Source organism: Belonocnema kinseyi, chromosome 10 (genome assembly GCF_010883055.1).
Source record: "Belonocnema kinseyi isolate 2016_QV_RU_SX_M_011 chromosome 10, B_treatae_v1, whole genome shotgun sequence".
In the NCBI taxonomy this organism is placed as follows: domain Eukaryota; kingdom Metazoa; phylum Arthropoda; class Insecta; order Hymenoptera; family Cynipidae; genus Belonocnema; species Belonocnema kinseyi.
Genome location: NC_046666.1, coordinates 38216735 through 38234715, shown reverse-complemented (window position 1 = coordinate 38234715; position 17981 = coordinate 38216735). Strand labels below are relative to the sequence as shown.

General features: G+C 24.8%; 1 protein-coding gene across 1 annotated transcript in view; it reads right to left on the bottom strand.

Annotated features, from left to right (window-relative positions):
- LOC117182123 (G-protein coupled receptor 52) overlaps positions 1 to 17776 on the bottom strand; it is a 32058-nt gene extending 14282 nt beyond the window's left edge. Inside the window, exon 1 of the mRNA XM_033375163.1 lies at positions 17637 to 17776. The gene's annotated coding sequence lies outside the window, so the exon portion shown is untranslated. The remainder of the gene's footprint in view (positions 1 to 17636) is intronic.
- Positions 17777 to 17981: the final 205 nt, after the last annotated feature.

Below are 17981 nucleotides of genomic sequence, written 5' to 3'. Positions count from 1 at the left end.
GAGGGGGGAGGTTTGGAGAACTGAATTAAAGTCTTAATAGCCTACGGTTTCAATAATTGCATGGTTTTTTCAGTTTCTTTTCTGCATTTATTTCTTTCTTTCTCTATAGCTTCTTCCTCTCTTCTTTTTTCTCTATAATTTCTTTATTTTCTTCGAAAAATAAAAATATTTCTTTAGGGAAAAAAAAATAAATCCTATATCTTCACCTGGCTCATATTTTTATAATTTCATAGTCAACATTTCCATCGCCCTCATTCCTTAAATTATCTATCCTCTTGTTTGTGAAGTAAATAATCAGCCTTCCTGCATAACACTTGCAATAATTTTAAAACAAAAATTTAGAAGTGTTTTATTTTCAGATCTAAAGAAGAGGATAAAAAGTGAAATAAAATTAATTTCCAAAGAGAAAGGGTTTTATAACACGTTATATAAGCAATGCATTCTAGCGTACTGAGATTGGATCAAGAAAAGCGAGTTTCCGCGTAACGAGGCAGGCAAGCAGGAAATTCGATGACAAGGTGAGAGATGATTTCTTAGATGGCTTATTTCGACGTTAATAATTATATTCCACAGGCGCCATATAATTTTTTCCCTGAGAAAGACATTCCCTTGAAACCTGCTCAGTATAAGTATCGACCGCCATTCATAATTCAGCAGACTCGATTCTGAATGAAGTATATATAGTACATATTATGTACCATCGCATTTGTGTATAGGCCTTGCACCAGTTAAAGCGTAGGTCATTTTCCTCATTCAATAGCTACTAAGGGGCCGTTCATAAATTATGCTGATTTTTTTTTTATTTTCATCCCCGCCCTCTCCACAGCTTATAAAAAGTTTTAAAAAAATGTTATTTTTAATTAAGCAAAATGCATTTTCTACCGTAAAAGATGTATTTTTATCTCAAAAGACGAATTTTGAACAATATAGTTAAAATTCCGATCAGAAAATTTGTCTTTAATAAAATAATCGAATTCTGAAAAAAATGATTAAAATTGGAATAAAATAGTTTCATTTTTAACCGAATAACTGAAATAAAAATATATAATAATAATATAAATACAACAAAGAATGATAAATATAATAAAATATTTAATTATAATTAATCAAATTATGATTTAATAAATCAAAACAAATAATAATAATTATTTTTATCATTACAATAAAATAAGAAATTATAATTATAATGATAATAAAAAGAGAGGAAGGATAGAAGGAAGAAAAAAAGTAATATAAAAAGAAAAATTTAATAATATAATTTTGTAATAATAATAACAATATAAAAATAGAGAGGATTTTTTAGCCAGTTTAATTCAACGAAAAATATGAATTTTTATGAAAATAGTTGATTCATCAATCAAGTAGATGAGTTTCAAACAAAGAAAATTCATTTTCCACCCACAAAGACAAAATTTCAGAAAAAAGTTGATTTTTCTAGCTAGATAGTCGATTTAAGAAAAAAATTCTTGACCTTCAAATTGAAAAATAAGAATTTCCACCAAGAACGATAACCAGCAACAGGAATTTTTATGAAATATTTAAATTTTCTATATAAAAATATCATTTTTCGTCAAAATATTAAAAAAATTTAACTCAAGAAGATAAATTGTCAACCAAAAGTGGAATCGTTTAATTTTTAGTTAAAAACATAAGTGAAAAAAGAAAGAATTTTCACCTATTTGAATTCAATGAAAAATTATGCCTCTAACAAAAAACTTGAATTTTAAACAAATTAATTTAATTTCTAAACAAGAAGATTAATTTTCTTCCGAACAAGAACGATTTTTCAACAAAATTATTGATTTCCGTAATAAAAAATGCAAATATTGAGAAAAATGTTGAATTTTCAATCCGAAAATAAGATTTTTCAACAGAAAATGTAATTTTTGACTAAATAGTTAACATTTCCAATAACTAGTTTAATGTTTTGCCAAATAGTTGAATTTTTTTACCAAACTAGTTGCATTTTCAAAGAAAGATATGAATTTTTAACCAAAAAATTAATTTTCTACAAAGCAGTTGAAGTTGCAGTACAAAAATATGTTTTTAACATAGTACTTGAATTTTCAACAACATAATCAAACTTTCAACAAAATAGTTTCATTTTTAGCCGAATGGCTGACTTTATAACCCAAAAAGATAAATTTTGGACAAAAAGGTCGAATTTTAAACCAAATCGTTGAATTTTCAACTGAAGAAAATAAATTCTCAACTAAAAGTGATATGGTTAAATTTTTCAATTAAAAAATTGCTTTTAAGCAAAAACAAAAAGGACTTCTCAACCAGTTTAATTCAACGAAAAATATTAATTTTGAACGAAATAGTTAAACTTTTAAAAAATAGTTTCATTTTTAACCGAATAGCTGACTTTTAAAGTTACAAACATAAATATTGAACAGAAAGGTCGAATTTTCAACCAAATAGGTGAACTTTCAACCAAAGAAAATAAGTTTTCAACCAAAAATTGAATAGTTAAGTTTCCAATTTAACAAATTACTACTCAACAAAAATAAAGACAAATTTTCAAACAAAAAAATTGAATTCAAAAAAGTTAAATCCTACCCAAAGAAAAGATGGATTTTCAACACAGACTATAATTTGCTACCCAAAGACAATTGTTCAAAAAAAAAATTGAGTTTAAAAGCTACAACGTCAAATATTTAATTAAAAAAAAAAAAAAAATGGTTAAATGATAGACCGTAAACCATGAATTTTCAAATAAAAAGAAAAAATTGTCACCAAAAAATAGAATTTAGAATCCACAGCTAAAAAAATTAAATTTAAACAGAAATATTTTTTTTTAAGCAGTTGAATTTAAACTAAGGAGATGTATTTAACCAAAAGGGGAATTTCATGAAAATAATTAAATTTCCCAAACAAGAAGATTAATTTTCTGACAAACAAAAATGATTTTCAACAAAAGTGTTGAATTTTGAAGCCAAAAAGACGAATTATTTACACAGAAGTTGAATTTTTAACTCTAAAATAAAATTTTCTACAAAAAATTTAATTTTTGACTAAACAGTACAATTTTTAAAGGAATCGTTTTATTTGTAATCAAATTATTTAAATTGTCATTAAATAGATTGCAATTAAAAAATTGAGTTTCAAATAAGAAGTTTAATTTTATACTAAATTCTTAGATTTTCAAGTCATTAGGACGAGTATTTACAAAGTAGTTGAATTTGCTACTCGAAAAAAGATCATTCAATCAAAAAATTAAATTATTTAATTAATAATTTAATTTGTAAACAAATAATTGAATTTTCAATCAAAATAGTTGAATTATCAAGTAGAAATATAAATTTTCAACAAAAAAGTTCATTTTTATATAGGACGAATTTGATACAAAACTGTTGAGTTTTCAACTTAAAAGTTAACTTACAACGAAATAGTTACATTTTTAAAAAGAAAAATCGAATTCTGACAGAAACATGTTATCGCTGATATCCTAAATAAAAAATATTAAGATTAAAAAAAAAACAGTTTAATTAAACTAAAAATATGCTAATTGGAAAAAGCAGTGTAATTAAAAAAAAATGAAAAAGTTGTTAACTCCTCAACCAAAAAATATTAATTTTTAACTAGAGAGTTGCATTTTTAGCCAAAAAGGATGCATTTTCAGCCAATAAAATTAATTTTCTAGCAAAAAATATAAGTTTCCAATCGAATAAATGAATTTTCAACCAAATATTTGAATTTTCAACTAGAAAATTTCAGTGGTGAACAACAAAAGGAATATTTAAATTATCTTTGAAAGAAATTAATTCTCAACCAGAGTAAAATGAGTTTCCAACAAAATAGTAAATTTGTTGATGAAAAAGATCAATTTTACTAAAATATTGAATCTTCAGAAAACAAAAATTAATTCTTAACAAAATATTTAAAATAAAACCTAAAGTTACTTTTTTGAATTAAATGATCATTGTTTCATCAAGTAAGATCAAAAAGATTGATTTTCTACGAAGATAAATGTTCAACAAAGGAAATAAGTTTTGGATTTAAAAAGTCAATTAAAAGAACAGTTGACAGTATATTTATCGTTTAGTTTAAGATTAATTTCTTTGGTTGTAAAATTAACTATTTCTATTGTTGAAAATATTTCTTTTTGATTTGAAAAGTCATCTTCTCAACAAAAGATTTGATATTTCTTATTTCATGTATGAACGGATACATTTTTAATCCAGAAAGACGAAATTTCAAGAAAATTGTTAAATTTGTGGCTAACGAAGAGGATTCACAAATATTTTTGAAATTTCAAACCTACACAGATAAATTTTTATCAAGAAAATTCAATTCGATCAAGAAGGAAGTATTTTCAACTAAAAAATCTAATTTTTCACCAAAAAATGGAATAAACAAATGTTTTCAGTTTAAAAAATTAATTAAAAAAGAATTTAGACTGGTTGAATTCAATTAAAAAACACGAATTTTTAATGAAATAGTTAAATCCTCCACCAAAATGAATTTTTTCAATAAGAACATGAATATTCTGCTCAACTAGGCTAATTTTTAACAAAATACATTAATTTTACAAAAAGCAGTTGAATTTTTCACCTGCCATTATGAATTTTTAAGAAAAAGATGAATTTTCTACCAAACAGTTAATTTTAAAAAATAAATAGTTAAAAATGTAACCAAATAGTTCAATTTTCCACCAAAATATTTGATTTTTCAACCAAACAGTTAAATTTTCAAAAAAATGTAATGGAAAAATTTTAAGTTTAAAAGAATAATAAAAAAACTAATTTTCAACTGATTGAATTCAATTAAAAAGCACGAATTTGTAACGAAATAGGTAAATCCTCCAATAAAATAGTAATTTTTCAATTTATTTTCAATTTATTTTCTGCTCAACTAGACGAATTTTCAACAAAGTACATTAATTTTCCGGAAAAAATTTGAATTTTCTAGTTGACACTATAAATGTTTAACGAAAAAGCAAATTTTGAATCGAGTAGTTAATTTTTTAAATAAATAGTTATATTTTTAACCAAGTAGTTGAATTTTCTAATAATATAATTAAATAATCGACGAAAATAGTTGAATTTTTCACTAAATCGTTGAATTAAAAAAAATTGAATAGTTACAATTTCAGTTTGAAAAACTTATTCACAAAAAAATTCTACTAGTTTAATTGAACCGAAAAAGAAACATTTGTGACAAAATGGTTGAATACAAAGCTAAAAAGATAAACTTAAAGAAAAAGAATATTAATTTTATATCCAAAAAGACATTTTTTCAACAAAGTATATGAATTTTACACATAACGAGATTAATTTTCGACCTGACATTACGGATTTTTAACAAAAATTTTAATTTTCTAGTAAGTAGTCAATTTTTCTAATAAATTGTTTAATTTTTAACAAAATAGTCCAATTTTCTACCAAAATAGTTGAATTCTCTACTAGAAAGGGTCAATTTTCAACCGAAAATTAAATGATTGCATTTTCAGTTTGAAAAATTAATTTAAAGTTATTACCCTCCCCTCCCCGCCTCCCCCTCTCTCTATTCGCAACTCCCTTTTATGCTGCGATTCGCAATTGCTCTGAAGACTCCTCTTCGGCATCCCCACTACTGCCACGATAAGTGAAGCATGTATATGCTCTCTATCTCTCTCTCTCTCTCTCTCTTGCTCTGCACTCTTTTACTATGCGATTTCTTTAAAACTTATGAAGGTTCTTCACGAAAAATATCAAAGTTAATTCCTAAAAGTGTCCCTTCTGCTGTGTGGCCCCACTGCCACACACTGATTTTTCTCTCATCATTTTTTTAACTTATAGGTACAGAGTTCTGGTATTTTTTTTCTCTCTGCAAAATCAATTTATTCCGATGTGAATTTCTCAAGCGATTGCATAATTTCTTGGTAAAAGTGCTTTTAATCGATTTCAACTATACAGAGTTTGCCTCTTGCAGAAAACAGAGGACTGACAAGCCCACTGAAACTCTAGAACTACAAGAGTACAAAGTTAGACAAGATCCCCTTCAGACAAATGTCCGATGAATATGCAATTCGAGAAATTCTGACGTTATTAAACTTTCAAGATCTCTTGGACTTGGATTCTTGATGCGAGCAAACAGTTTTCATTGTAAGTTGAAACTAACTTTCAAACTTTGAAAACGCTTGCACTTTCTCTATCAAAAGAAACTGTTTATTAAACTGATAGACAAAATTTTCCTCATTTTTAAAATCTTAATTTGAGTAAAGACAATGCCTATTTTTGAAGACGAAAGATAATTAATAATTTTTACAATACATTTTAGTTTTATTATAAATATCAGGGAGCGTCCAAATATTAAGTGACGTTCTTTTCAGTGATTTTCAACTTATCCCTCTCTTGCTTTTAAATACGAAATATATATGTAACTTAATGTAATCGTAAATTAAACAATGAATAATATTAGTTAAAACTATTTGATAATAGTATCAGAATAATTTTAAGTAAATTCTTTTGACACTTTTTCATTTAATCCTATTTTTTCCTTTCTCGATTTTTCAATCATTTTAACAATCTTTTGAAATTTTTTGATGTCTTTTTAAAAATTCTCATGAAATTGACTTTTCAAAATATAATATCATTTTAAATTTTCCTTGTAATTTTATAGAAAAAATTGTATTCTCTTGAAATCATCCAAAATTCTTTTAAAAGCTACTAAGTATTTTGTTTGAAATCTTAGAAAATCGATTTTTTAAAAAATCTTATTGAGTTCTAAGTGACTTTTTATTCTTTTAAAATATATTAAATATCTTTAAAAATTACTCATTTTTTTATTCTGTAATTTTTTAAAATAAAAACATTTTCTTCAAAATCTTCTACACTCTTTTTTCGATTTTAGGAAATAATAGGAAACCTTTTTTTTGAAATTTATCTCGTTTGGTCACAAATTATACTATTTGGTTGAAAATAAAATTATTTTGTTAAAAATGCAAGTATTTTCTCAAAAAGTTATCTTTTGTGGTTAAAAATTGAACTGCTTTAGTTGCAATTGGAGCTGTGTGCTTTATTAAAAAGTTAGTTGAAGATTCATCTCTTTGATTGAGTTGATTAATAATTGAACTATTTTTTTGAAAATTGGTTTCATTTTTGTCTAAAAATTAATTTTTATCAACTAAAAATGTTGTATTCAATTTCTGATTAAAAATCTATATTTTTAGTTAAAAAATCAACTATTTGGTGAAAATTCATGTCTTTCGTAGGAAATTTAGGAATTTTTGTTAAAAATTTACCTTCTTGGTAGAAAATTGAACTCTTTGGTTAAAAATGGAACTTTTCTATCGAAAAGTCTTTTTTTAAATGCATTATTTTAATTAAAAATTCATCCAGATGGCTGATAATTTATTTACTTTGTGAAAATTTGTTTTTTTTTTGTGTGATGAGAATGAACTTTTCTACCTGAAAAAAACTGTTTCGCTTTTTTTTAAATTGATATTTCATAGTTTAACATTGATCTGTTTTGTTCAAAATGATTCTATTTTTCTGAAAAATTAATATTTACGATTAAAAGTGCATCATTTTTCGTTAAAAATAAAACTACTTATTTAAAAACTAATTTGTTTTGCTTGAGGATTTAATTATTTTGTTTAAAATTCATCCTTTTTTAGTAGAACACTAATGTTTTTTAACGAAAACTAAATTTTTTTGGTTGAAAATAAAACTGCTGGGTGGAATATTAATCCGCTTTGCTTAAGGATGCAGTTATGTTGTCAATACTCAACTATTTGGGCATGAATTAATTTTCATGCTGTTAATTCATATTTTTAGGTTAAAAATTCCATTGTCTTGTGGAAAATGCATGGTTTCGTCTGAAAAATTAAACAATACGCTAGGTTAAAAATTAATGTTTTTTAGGATTTAAATATTTTGTTTAAAATGAATTTTTTTCAGAAAACTAAACACTTTGGTTAAACGTTTATCCTTTTTAATTACAGATGAAACTTCTTGGTAGAAAATCGATCTTTTTTATTTCAGGATTTAACTTTTTTGTTTAAAATAAATCTATTTTGGTGAAAAATATCCATCTTTTTGGTTGAATATTGATCCTTTTTTGTTAAAAATGAAACTACTTGATTGAAAATTATTCTGCTTTGTATAAAAATTCAATTATTTGGTCGTAAATTAATTTTTTCGTAAAAATTATTATCACCGTGTTCAAAATTCAACTATTTTGTAGAAAATCCGTCTTTTCGGCTCGCAAATTCAACAATTCGGCAGGAAATTGATCTATTTGATTAAAAATTAACTTTTTAATTAAAAATTGATATGATTGGTTGAAAATTAAACTATTTTCAGTTGAAAATAAACTTTTTGGTTAAAATTTTAAGTATTAATTTAGAAATTTAATTATTGTGTTGGAATTTTGTTCTTAATAATTATATTTTGAAATTTCTGAAATTTTACTATTCCATTTCTCGTTAAAATTAGATTGTTTATAATTTAAAAATTAATGTATTTTGTTGAAAATTTATCTATTCTAGTAGAAAATTAATTTTCTTTTTGTTAAAAATTCATCATTTTGGTTAATGATTCAACTATTTTGTCAAAAATTCGTCTCCTTTAGTTAAATTAAACTGGTTAAATATTCACTCTTTTTTTTATTTGTGAAAAAGTGATTTATTAATCTATAAATTTCAGCATTCCATTTTTTGGTAAAAAATTAAATTTTTTAGATTAAAATTCAACTATTTGGTTGAAATTTCATGCCTTCTTTTGAAAATTCGTCTCTTGGTGTAAAATTGATATTATTTTGATGAAAACTGGTTGAAAATTCGTTCTGTTTTTTTTTGGTTCAGAAATAATTTTCCAAACTGAAAATGTAACTATTTTATTTTTCGGTAAAAGTTCATATTTCTTAGTTCAAAATTAAACTATTTGGTGAAATTTCATGAATTTGGTTGGAAATTCGTCTTTTAGTACAAAATTGATCCTCTCTGTTCAAAATTCAGCTTTATGTTACAAACTTGAACAATTTTCTTGAAAGTTTAATCATTTTTTTGAAAATTGAATTATTTGGTAAAGCCATCTTTTTTAGTGTAAAATTTAACTGTTTTTTTTTAAATTCGTCCTTTTGGATTGAAAATTCATTCTTTAATGATAAAAAAGTTATATCACCAGCCTGGTAGAAAAGCTTTAAGCCAATTGGGGTACACAAACAAATTTCTTAATTACACAAAGAAATTTCTTAATTTTTAATATTTTTAAACCACTTATAACAAAAAGACAAAACTTTAAAATAGAAAAATTAATTTATGAAATTATCTAAAAATGAAACTTATTTATTTTTCTATTTTTAATTACAAAAAAGGATCATTGAGATATAGAAAATAGTATTTTCTTATACATATCTACATGTCGGGTACCTCGATTTAAAAAATAATGATAATGATCATTTGAATAATGCTGATGATAATGATGGTGATAAGTATAGAGCTTGAATAAATTAGAAATATCTATTAATTTATCATTTTTTAGTTCCGTGACATCACTAGGGTCAGATTGCCCGATAATTAGGTAAGGGGTCAAACAAAAAAGATAAAATTGAAGATACAAGAATTGAATTTTCAAACAAAAAATATGACTTCAGCAAAAAAATTATTTTTACAGAAACTGAAAAAAATAAAATTTCGAATCAATAAAATTATATTTGTACCAAACATGGAGAATTTTAAACGAAAAAAGATCAATCTTAAGAAATGGACAAGTTACATCTTCAATTTTAAAATTAATTTTAAACCAAAAAAAGGCTTTTCTATTAAACAGGTAACTTTTCAACCAAAGACAAGCCTTCAATAAAAAATGTAGTTTAACTTTGACCCAAGTAGTTGAATTTTCAATTAAAAAAGATTAATTTGCAACAAAAATAGTTAAACTTTCAACCAGACATTAATTTTTAATACTTAAGCAAAGAAGAAGAATTTTGAACCAAAAAATTGCATTTTCATTAAAAAAATGAAATTTTTACTAAAACAGACGAATTTTTAAATCAAAAAGATAAATTTTCAACAATAAAAAAGTAGAATTTTTGGTTGAAAAAGATTTTAATTGACTTTTCAGGATAAAAATATGAATTTTTAATCAAGAAATAAGTTTTCATGAAAAAATTTAATTTTCAATCCAAAAAGAATAATTTTTGACCAAAAAGGTTGAGTTTTAAACAAAATTTTTGAATTCTTGACCAAAACGTTTTATTTTATCAAAAAAATATATGATTTCTTTTAAAACATATGATTTTTTATCAGAAAGAAATGCAAAAAATAGTTAAATTTCCATACAAAAAAGTTTCCAGATGACTTTTCAAGATCAATGTTGGAATTTTTTAACAAAAAAGAAGTTTATACCACAAAAAACTGAATTTTTAAGCAAAGAGGATGAATTTTTTTACCAAGGAGGATCAATTTTTAATAAAATATTTGAATTCTCTACCAAATAATTGTATTTTCATCCATGAAAGATAAATATTTCTACTAAAACAGATGAATTTCTAATAAAAAACGACGAAATTGTTTTTTCAAAGTTCAAATTTTATACAGAAAATGTTTCAGTTTATTTTTCAACACAAAAATATCAATTTTTAACAAAAAGTAAATTTCCTGCGAAACAGTTAAATTTTCAATAAAACGTTAGAATTTTAAACTAAAAAGTATGACTGTTTAAAAAAATAGTTTAATTTTCTACTAAGCAGCTTCAGTTTTATCCAAAAAAGACATAGTTTGTGCTAAAACGAGTGCATTTTTTAATCAAAAAGACAAATTTTCAATAAAAGATTTGAATTTTCATCAAAAAAGGGTTTAATTGAATTTTAAACACAAAAATACGAATTTTAAACAAAAAGTAAATTTTCTAGGAAATAATTGAATTTTTAACAAAACAGTTGCACTGCTACCCAAAAAAGATTCAATATTTCTGCAACAAAAATGAAATTTTAAATCCAAAAGAAAAATTATCAGAAAAAAATACCTTCCATCCAAAAAAGATTTCAGTTGACATTATCAGCATCAAATATGAATTTTAAACAAAAGATTAATATTCTAGGAAGAGAGTTGAATTTTTGACAAAAAAGTTAAATGTGCATCTGAAAAACAGACGAATTTTTAATAAAGAACGTCAAATTGTTTTGTCAAAGTTCAAATTTTATCCTGAGAATGTTTCAGTTTATTTTCCATCCCAAAAATATCAATTTTAAATATAGAGTAAGTTTCCTGCGAAACAGTTATATTTTTAACAAAACTGTAGAATTTTCAACTAAAAAGTATGACTTTTTGACAAAATAGTTTTATTTTTTTACTAAGCAGCTGTATTTTTATCCAAGGAAGAGATAATTTCCACTAAAACGAGTGAATTTTTTAATCAAAAAGACAAATTTTCATAAAAAGAGGTTAATTTTAATTCAAAAAGGTTTTAATTGACTTTTTAACACAAAAATACGAATTTTAAACAAAAAGTGAAATTTCTAGGAAATAATTGAATTTTCAATCTAACAGTTGTATTTTTATTCAAGAAAGATTAAATATTCCTACACAAAAAGTTGAACTTTTAAATCAAAAGAGTTGATTTTTTAACAAAACATTTAAATTTGCAACCAAAAAGAATATCTTTCTAAGAAAATTGTTAAATTTTCAACCAAATAATAAAATGTATAACTCAATAAATAGTCTTCAGGATTAATTTTTTGCGAATTTGCAAAAATGACGTACATGACTGAAGGGCCTGCTCCTCCCTACAATAAGAAATCGTAATAAAATGCTTTGAGCCTTTGCAAAGTTAAGTGTTTTGTCAAAAATTCAACTTTTTTCCTAGAACATTAATCTTTTGTTTAAAATTCATATTTTGTTGCTGATAATGTCAGCTGAAATCTTTTTTGGATGAAAGGTATTATCTTTTTGTGCAGAAATATTGAATCTTTTTTGGGCAGAAATGCAACTGTTTTGTTAAAAATTCAATTATTTCCTAGAAAATTTACTTTTTGTTTAAAATTTGTATTTTTGTGTTTAAAATTCAATTAAACCCTTTTTTGATAAAAATTAAAATCTTTTATTGAAAATTTGTCTTTTTGATTAAAAAATGCACTCGTTTTAGCAAAAATTATGTCTTTTTTGGATAAAACTGCAGCTGCTTAGTAGAAAATTAATCTAGTTTGTTAAACAGTCATACTTTTTGGTTGATAATTCTACCGTTTTGTTGAAAATGGCTCAAGGGGGGTGGGGGGCATTGAAGCTATTACTTAATTTAATTACGGTCCCTAACTTTCAAATCGAATTCTTTTTTTGCCCTCTGGGAATATTGAATGGTAAATTAAATAATTGAAACATTGTTTGTAACTGGAAATTGACTAAATAAAGTAAATATCGAAAAGTGAAGAGTCTATTACATAAAGATCAGCTCAGGAAGCCCCTCAGAGGGAGTTAGGAAATTACGTTTCACTTTTTGCCTCATAAACCAACTTCGATGGCACGTGACAACTACCTTGAAAGTTCGTGGCAAAATATCGACCCTTTTCTTTATTTACAGAGAAATATGACTCGCCACTGGCTCTGTGTCAGGGCTGAAGTCATCGAAAGTGATTTAAGTAGTGTACTTTCGCTTCAAGAAATCCTCCTGTGTTTACTTTATGTACCCTCTTTTTAAATCACTATAATGCTGATAAATCAATGAAATCTCTAAAAAAAATTTTATCCACCCCTTTTCTTCTTACATCATCCACTTAAGGAAATTTCGATATGGAAAAAAATTTGTAAATGGTAAGCTCAAATAACGTTCTGTCTTGTAAAATTGATGAAACGAAATTCTCGAAAATATCAGACTCGTTGTTAAATACCTGATTGTTTGCATACTGCGTCAATATGACTTTAAGTGGCTGCTTTTGAATTATTCTTTTAAATTTTCTGACATTTTTTAAATCGCAATTTCCAGTTAAGGAATTTTAATTAAAAACATTTATTTCTAGAAGAAAAAATTTAAACTTTAAATCATTCCCTAATGTTAAAGGGAACAATTATAGATAACAGGATAACCCCTGGACCCCATTAAATGAGGTATTCATCTATTAATAAAGATTAAGAATTTTCTGCACCATCAATTTGGTCTATGAAAATTTCCAAATAATGTCCCTTGATGTGACAATTTATTTCTGAATGTTTCTGAATATTATTAATGAAAGAGAGAATTTTAATTTTTTAAATTTTGTACGTTTTATTTTCAAAGATCAATTTTATGATTTGAAGATTCTAAAATATGACGAAAAAGAATCTGAAGATTTCAAGATAATTTCTGTAATTAAAGCAGGACCTAAAAAAATTTGAAAATTTGGAATTATTTTAGAAGACATAATATAAATAATTTTAACATAAACATTAGCTTAAAATAACATGTAGCTTTTTTTAACCAACGAAATAAAAGTTTTAACTTTTTTTAAATCCATACGATTTTTTAACAGGTTTTAATTTTTCATTAGCTTTGTTAAATCAATTAAAAAACACAACATTCTTAAAATTTGTCTAGATATTTTTTCAATCTATCTAAATTATTCAATAATCTTTTTGAATTTCCTTGAGAAAACTTGAAAAATTATATTTATCTAACCTTAAAGCAACTAAACAAGAAATACTTCAAAATGAAATAGTAATAAAAAATTTTTGTTGTATAAAGATTATTTCCTTCTTCAACTTATAATTTGCCTTAGATTTTTTTTTTTTGAGTAAAAAATCTTTTTCGTTCAAAATTCAACAATTTTGTAGAAAGCGACTTTTTTATTTAAGAATTCATCTATTTCTGTAGCAATTAAATTTTTTTATATTGCAATCTAAATTGGTTAACTTAAAACTAAAATCTTTTTACGTAAGGTATTCATTAATTTTAGTAAATATTCTTCTTTTTCGATAATTTGAAAGCTTAACTATTTAAAATTGACATATTTTTTAGTTTTAATATTGGTTTAAAATTCGTTCTTTTTTGGCAAATAATCAATATTCTTGATTAGGAATTTATCCTTTTGGTCGAGGGTAATTTTGTTTCATTTTTTTCTGTAAATTCAACGATTTTTTATGAGGAATAAAAATCTTTTTTGATCTAAATATCAGCTATTACATTTATCGTTGAGAATTCATATTTTTGGGTTAAAAATTCGACTAATTGGTTACAAATGAACTTTTGTTGTTGAAAACTCATGTTTTCGGGTTACAAAATTAAACAAGTTTGCCAAAAATTCGTCTGTTTCGGAATATCTTAATGCTTCAATTTTTAACATTTTAATTTAGTTTTAAATTTTAATCAAAATTTCTCAATTTTTTAAGATTAGGAAATTGTAGAAATATTCAAGTACGCTTAAGAGCTATTTAGACGCTTGAAAAGGTTATACAAACAATTTAAGGCTTGATAAATAAATCAAAAATTGAGAATGTAAGTTAAATTTTCAAAAATTTGATAAAAGAAATTCGAAGCTTTTTAAGAGCTTTGAAAAGTTTTAAGAGAATACATTTTTTAAAAAGATTTCTAGGCAAATATAAAGCAATTTCCTAAAGTTTATTGAAAGAATGTAGGAGATTTTGAAGAGAACTTCATCAATTTGGTAATTTTGAACAATTGTAGAAAAAATTCTAGTAAATTGAAGAGCTATTTAGAAGTTTTAAGAAAATGCAAAAATAATTTAAGTTTTGTAAAGATTTGAAAAAAATTTAAAGATTTTGAAGAGTTTTTAAAGGTGCGAAGAAAGAAAACAACTTTTCTTACAATTCCTGGGAAAATTAAGAATGATTATTCATTTTCTTCTTATATTAATTTTGAAAAGAAAAATAATAAAGGCTTCAAAAAATGTCGAAGAAAATTTGAAAGATTTGAAGATCATTTTTTTTAATTTTCAAAGATTTTCCGAAATTACAGCAACAATTTAAGTCAATTTACATTCATATATTTTAAACGAAATTTCATATTTTTTGTTTAAAAATTCACATGTTTGGTATCAATTTAATCTATTTTGGTTAAATATGTGTGTGGTTGAAAATTAATCTGTTATGGTTGAGGATTAAACTATTTTGTAAAAAATTCGCCTTTCTTGATGATTTGAACTTTTTTTAATTAAAAATAAGATCGGTTTTAGTTGAAATATGAACAATTGTATTTTTTGTTTAAAATTCATCTTTCTGGGTTAAAAATATAAGTATTTTTTGATAAATCATGTAATTTGTTGAAAATTCATCGTTTTGGCCAGAAAATTAATATTTGTGGTGACAAATTAATTTTTTTAGTTAGTGATTTTAACATTTTGTTGAAAATCAGTCTTTTTTCTAAATTCAAATGCTTCAGATTTAAAATTAAAACCTTTTCTTGTTTAAAATCTCAAATATTAAATTTGCTGTTGAGAAATTATCTTTTTTGGTTGCAAATCTTACTACTTGGTTAACAACTTAACTAATTAATTAAAATTGCATTCTTTAGTTGAAGTTAAGTTTATAAAAAAATGTTATGGAAATAAAACTGAAAGCAAATGAAAAAACCAAAAATAAAATATATTTATAAATATTTTAACCGAAAATGTAACGAAATTAATAATAATGTTAATGAATTTTGAATATTATAATAAGGCTTAAAGTTATAGGGATTTAAAGAAAAAATGTTTTTTCAAACAAAGCACAACATTCAAATAATAATAATAATAATGTATCTAGTCTTCTTTATAGTAGAATTTTTGAAAAATCAAGCTTCTTATTTAACATTTATTATATTTTTTAATAATAAATCATTAAGTATCATATTATATATTTCTATTTTAAAACAACTATGTGTAAGTATTAGCCTCTTATCGATTTAGAAGTCCAATGTAAATTATACCTGGAAAACTTCTAAATGGATAATTCATTAAATACTTAGGGAATAAGTCACTATATTAAAATATTAAATATGCATTTTGTTTTCCCTTCAAGAATAGTTCCCCTAGTAAACTTGATACTGAACTATTTTCTTCTTACAATATAGCTCCTGAGGACTTGGAAAAAAATATTTTTAATATTTCTAGTTCAATCAAATATCCAAAATTAAAAATTGAATATTTTGTATTGCACAATACTTGGTCAATAAAATTTTGAAAATACAATTTTTAAAATAGAAACATTACAGCTTAATTTTATTTTTAAATTATCATCATTATTTTTTATTAATATTTTCTACATTGGTACAACATATTTAAAGCGAAAACAAAAATTCTAGCTTAATAAAAAAATTTTCCTTCTGATAGGAATATTTTTGTAAAATGTATATCAAATAAGCTAACAAGTTTTTTCTATCCATTTTGTAAAATGTTTATTATATTAGATTTTATTTAAATGAAGTTTTCGAATTTTCGTATTTTTCAGTCCGCTAGAAACCCTGCACCATATTCGAATATATTTTTTGTAATTTAACGATTTCTAAGAAAAGTCTTTCTATATTCGACTCATCAAATTAGTGGTTCCTTGAAAATGTTCCCATGTGATTATATAACCCTCGGGGACTTTTAATAATTGAAGAGAGAACTCGAGTCCTCTGTGTGTGGTTAATTTAGCTTAACCTAATTATTGACACCCTACTATACTGTTTCTCCAAATTATAAAAATAAGAATAATAACATACAAAGAATAAATAAAAATAAAATAGAAGTCTCTAGAAACAGTTGTAGATTTTTCTCCTGAATTTATAATTACATTTTAAAGAAATAAGGTTTATTCTGTATTTTTGTTTGAAATTGCATTTCACTGTTTGTGTCCATATGCTTTGTTTAATTAACCGAATATTTGTTTGACTATGCACACGTACATTCCCCTTTGTCATCCTTGTGATATCAATTTTGCTGTATATTCACTCACAGTTCAAAGGCATTTAGGCGCGAGAAAACAATATAAACAAAAAAAAATGAGATCACTAAATTGATTATCTCTTGTGGTATTTTCTTTTTTTCTTTTGAACTTTTGGAAAAATTGGAACTTATGAAAAAAGTATTTTCAATTTTCGAGAAACATTTGAAATGGTTAGACAAATATAAAAATCGAATTAAAACAAACATTAAAAATAGATTTTTGGCAAAGATTCAAAAATAGTTACTCTGTTTAAAAAATATTGATTATCTATTTTAAAACTGGCACACAAAATCAGTCAAACTATTTTAAACATTTCAGAATTTGTTTAAACTTTACTATACAAAAAATAAAAGAATTAATAAGGAAAATAAAAAGCTCTTTGAAGATCTAGTGAAAAAACGAAGCAATCAATCACCTCCATATTCACATATTTCTATAAAAATAAATTTGTAGACTACCTAATGCTTTCTCTAATAACTTCCTGAGTAAATTGTCAATAAAACTACCCTTTTTCTTCCGTGTCAATAAAACAAGAGCCCCAAATCATCTACAAACAAAAATTATCTCCGACTGAACCTGTCACATATTGAAATAAACATACGACATTCAATTTCGCCCTCTCGAGGGAAAATGCCCTAACTTTGACCATATCTCTATTTTTCCCCTAAATAGATAGAAAAGTGATAAATTTTTTAGGAGCGAAATGCAATAGAGTGATTTCGGCTCCATGCAGCATCCCGCTCGCGAGCCTCCATGTTACAAAACACTGCCATCTTTAAAGATAATATTTACGAGCTTGAATAATCACCAATACCTTTTCGATCTCATCCACTTGAGTTTGAATCCTCTTTTCAGTTTCACTGATTTCACGCTCTTGCCGAAAAAGTTCACTTCGCACGATCGCGGAAAAATTTCGACAAGTCTGAATTTTTTTAGAGAGCGCCACTGAGATGCGCCCGGCTGACTAGGCTGGGCTTTACTACTGTGGATTCTGCCTTGGCCCTCTCTCTTTCACGTTGTCTCTCCCCATCTCCTTCCCTCTCCTTTTTCCTTGTTCCTTTCTCTGTTTCGCCGCAAGGGTTGACAACGAAGGTGCCCGGGCGTCGATACGCCAACGACGCATGCGCGCCACCCCCGATCCACCCTTTCTACCCTGGGC